The sequence below is a fragment of the Benincasa hispida genome, chromosome 8 (genome assembly GCF_027475165.1).
Source record: "Benincasa hispida cultivar pf3 chromosome 8, pf3_genome.v1.1, whole genome shotgun sequence".
Taxonomy (NCBI): domain Eukaryota; kingdom Viridiplantae; phylum Streptophyta; class Magnoliopsida; order Cucurbitales; family Cucurbitaceae; genus Benincasa; species Benincasa hispida.
This window is the reverse complement of record NC_143485.1, coordinates 34,824,438-34,829,592: the sequence shown is the minus strand read 5'-3', so window position 1 is coordinate 34,829,592 and position 5,155 is coordinate 34,824,438.

Sequence of the window (5,155 nt, the reverse complement as noted above, 5' to 3'; positions counted from 1 at the left end):
GAAGTGGGGAACATGATCTTGAATTGGCACCGTCAAATTTGTTCGGTAACACCCCACACATTTTTTAGTAATAATGTAATTTCAACAACTTTATTATTTGAAATTTCAGTAATTTTCATTAGTTGGAGGGTTTTTTTTTTTTGGAATTTTGGATATTTAAGAGTAATTACTGTAATTTGATTATTGAAGTTGGAAATTGATAGTAGGAATTAATTCCAAATTGAAAAATGAGGGAATTTAAGAAAATAATAGGGATTAGGAGAAGAATAACATAAATAAAATAAAATATATTATTTTATTTAATCCTTCCCTTTTCTTTCTTTCTTTTTTTCTCTTTTTCTTTTCTTTCTCTCCCCCCTTTCTTCTAGCAGTCACCGAGACCCCCTCCCCGACCTCCATTGCTCCGCTGCCGCCTCAGTCACCCAGCCTCATCAGCCGCCAGATCTGAGTCGAAACTCTCTCAGCCACACCGCCCAGCCTTTAGTCGCCGCCCAGATCGGATATCGGATGTCTACCGTGCGCCGCGCTTCTGCATAAACCCAGTCATTCACGTCTGTGCCATCTTCGTATGATTCTCCTCAGCCGCGTCTCCGACCATTGAACCCCGATGGTACCACTCGCCAGCCCGCGCTGGTCTCCATGGGTTGTAGGTCGTTGCCCAAAGTCTTGAGCTTCGCTGTCGTTCATGCCCAGATCCAAAGACCCACACCCAGGCGGCCACCACTACGCCTCACTTTTGGGTCGCTCGCTGTCAGTCACGCAAGGGTGCTTCAGATATGTCGTTTCTCGTCGTTTGTGCTGCCAACAATAAGGGTCGTCGGAACTTGTGGATTTGGGGTAAGTTTGTGCTATTTTAATTGGATTTATGAGCTAATGGTGTTCTGTTTCAATCTATTGACACATATTTGTTTGGGCTTTAAAATCGAGTTTGGAGAAACTTTGAAGTCAAAAGTGTGGTGTCAAAAGGATTTGGATGTGGTTTCAACAAACTTTTGGGTAAGTTGTGCTGGTAATTTGGGAATGATTTACTGTTTAAAAATTGGACTTAAAGGTTAAGATCGATTTTTGTCCATGTTCTAAGATCTCATTCAAAAGTCGTGGAAAGCTAGAAAGAAGTTTGTTCGCTTGACTTAACTTTTGGACTTTATTTGAGGTAAGTAATCTTACCGCTGGAACTATCCACGGGCCAGGCTTTAGTTGTATGCTAGCATGGTGAGTGTATGTTATGGTAAATTGTTAGCATGTTGATTGATAGTATGACCTGAATCAAAGTATGTTCTGGCACGAGTTCTGAATTGTTTAAATACACACCTAAGCACTTGATCGTTAGTATGTGATGGTATGTGTTTTCATATGTCGATGTCTGACCTGCTAGTGTTGAGGCATACGTGTATGTTGTAGAATTATGATGTAAGGTTTACATGAATGTTGTATATTATGTTGTTGAGGATTATGTGTATGTGATGGAGCCATGGTACCAAGGATTTCATGTATGTTTTAGAATTGTACGGTGTTGATTCTTTGAACGTTGAGACTGTGTGAATATCCTTATTGATTAGTTAGATGCTCACCAGTTTTGTGTTTCCTTCGAGATTCACCAGTTTGTGTTTCCTTCGAGATTCACCAGTTTGTGTTTCCTTCGGGATTCACCAGTTTTGTGTTTCCTCCGAGATTCACCAGTTTTGTGTTTCCTTCGGGATTCACTAGTTTTGTGGGCATACTTAACTACAATAGGATAGGACTCAGTCTGTTGTCTGTTTCATGTATCTATGTGCCATATGCAGGTATCTAGAGGACATAGATGCCTAGCCTGACCCCAATGGTGGGGCTACTTACTGAGTATTTCATACTCATTCTTTCTTATGTTGATGTTTCAGGAAAAGGTAAAGATGTACCGGCGATGGCGCAGCGAAACTCGTGATCGTGTCACTGGGAATAGACTTTTTCGCTTCTGCATTTTGAAATCTGTTATTTGGTTTTACTATTTAAAATTTATTACTAAGGATTATTTCTTTTATATGCCTTTGATTAACCTTTAAGAATTTTGGGTACCCTATTAACTGTTTTAACAATTGCATTTAATAAACGTCTTTTGAACTTCTCTTATTTAATTAGCATTTATTTCAAATAATTGAGCGTCGTTTTTAAATTCTGTGCATGTATTTATTTTAGTAACGGCCTTACCTAAGTCCCAGGGGGTCGGGTCATTACATATTCACCCAAATAGATCGGGAAATTACTAATTCAACATGTGAACGAGGGTTAATTTTAGAGGAAAAGGGTATATGTGTAGATAATTATAGTTTAATACAAATAAGAATGTTATTTAATACTAGAGAAAATTTACAACTTGCTGTAAAGAAAATACCGTGTGACAGAACACTGAGATTATTGTAGTGGAATCAAATCAAGATATTTGGTATGTGAGATGTAAACAGTGGAAGGATGGTTGTGATTGAAGGTTATGGGCATGTCGGCGTAAAACTCATGGGATGTTCGAAATCACCAAACTTGAAGGGGAACACTCATGTTTGTATTCAGAATTGACACATGATCATTCAAAGCTTGATTCAAATTTTATGATTATCAAAATCCAAAATTTGGTTAGAGTTGATCCAAGAAGCAATTAAAAAACAATGTGACTATAAATTATAGACGGGTGTGGCAAACCAAGAGAAAAACGTTGATTGTTGTGTTTGGTGATTGGGAGAAATCATACTCAGAGCTTCCGTAGTGCTCTTTTATGTATGTGTATTTTTATATACTTATATTTTTTATGTAATTATTTTATTTGATCTAATTCATTCTTAGGAAATAGATTTTGTTATATGATGAATTTTGTTACGTAATGTAATTTAAACTTTTTAGGTAATGGAGCCTGGTCCTTCTAATCCTATACAACTATATCAACAAAATATGCATCTTTCACAATCGATATGAGATAGTTCTTCTAATGTAGTTTTGGGTTGTTGGAGAAGGGAGACATCTGCACAACATACTATCTCATTTGATCAACGTATTATTCTCTACGTTGAACATGCAGGTTTTCTTGTGTTGTACAGATTGGATTTATCCAACTTGATTGACACCTCATTACTACTTTAGTTTAGCATTGGAGGCCAGAAACCCACACATTTCACCTGCCTTGTGGGGAATGTACAATTATGTTGTAGGATGTTGCCATTCAGTTTGGGTTACGAGTGGATGGAGAACTATTGACAGATTTGTTACAATATGATTGGAAGAATGTTTGTGATGAGCTCCTCAGCGTTCTACCAGATGATCTGAAAAGGCTCAAGATTGAGTATCCCGTGATTAGCGTCCCAGTTTCCAAAATTACCTCCCGATGCCAACGACATCAACGTACATAGGTATGCACGAGCATACATTATGTAACTTATTGGAGGATTTTTGTTCGCTGACAAGTCAAACACTTCAGTACATCTCATGTGTTCTCCCGCTACTGTCTGATTTCGAGCATGCTAGTACATACTTGTGGAGTGGTGCCTGTTTTGCATGGCTTTATAGAGAACTTTGTCGGGCTACCAATGCACAAACGTTAGAAATAGCGGGGTCGCTCAGGTATGGGCTTATGATAGATTTCCAATTATAGCACCATAAATCTACAGGCCCATCGTCCACTTAGTGTAAGATATTATTTCATTTATATATTTATTTCATTATCATTTTATATAAGAATATAAATTAATTGTTTTTTTTATAATTTTAAATGGAGTGGTGTATTAGCTGCCTCTGAACAGTCAGCAAATATGTTGCTAGTATACCGAAAAATATTTGATAGACTGATGCACAATCAGGTAACAAATGTATATATAAATGAATATTTAAAACATTTTGGATGTATAATTATCTTTTTTTTTTTTTTTTGTCAGATTAATTGGACACCATACGCACAAGATATTTGGTCATCACTACTTGATTACTGGCGTGATGGTGAAGACATCTGATTGACCGTTAACCCCCTTATATGCTTCCATATAGTAGAGTGACATCATCCAGATCATGTGTTAAGACAGTTCGTTCTGCGACAAACGATACCTTCGTTGTGTTATACATTCTTAGCACTACACCAAATTAATTTGAGAGGTAAACACGACCAAGATTGACGTTGAATTCATACGGAATATATCCTACTGGCATGCATGACATGATTGTTGTGCATAGGGAGAAATAACAAATGGGCCAACTGTATCAGATGACTACTTTCTCTGGTACAATTCAATCACGAGGCGATTTATCACACCTGACGACGCTTATTATTACTGTATGGTAAGAGATTTAAAATTAGACATTTCCCAAATATATGATATAAATATTGTTTAATATTTATTTTTTTCATCGTACATAATAATTTTATCGGAGATGTACAACACAATTTACCAGAGTTGGGTTCAAACATTGGTCAACATAGAAAGTATTATTCAACAAACAAGATGACTCAATGTTGCTGACATTGACTGAAGACGTATTTGTCGTAGACGACAACGACAATAGGGTGAAGCTAATTTAGAGGCACACGAAGACAACCCCATGTGGGGTATGGGCCAGGGGTCGTCTTTAAATTTCATGTAAACTTATATTTTCAAATTAAAAAACTAATTGTAAATATATATAATTAAGTTTAATAATGAAAAAAAATTGTTAGTTAAAAATTAGAAAAAAAACACTTAAATCAATTTTTTTTTTAAAAAAATGAATGGTAATCTGAGACCCGGTCCACAAGTCCCTCTTTGACCGGTCCACCAACTGGGCCGACATGATGCTGACATGATTAAATGCTAATCATGTACCTTGTACACGATTTCCCTTCACACCAAAACTACCATATTTTTGTCAATACTTTCTATTCCCACCTATTTTTAAAAATTCTTTCACATGTACCCAATTTTTGTCAATAAAGTGAAAATCCACCATATTTTTGAACTTGATCCCAAATTACAACTCTAACCAATAAATTTTATATTTTGTTATCTACTTCCTATTAATGGAAAGCAATTCAAAATTTAAAAATTAGAAAACTAATTTCTAAAAAAATAGTTTTTATTATTTAAATTTAGCCAGAGTTCACGTATTTCTTTAAAAAAGAAAAAAAAACTAATAATTCAAAATTTGAAAGTAAACAAAGATATATAAA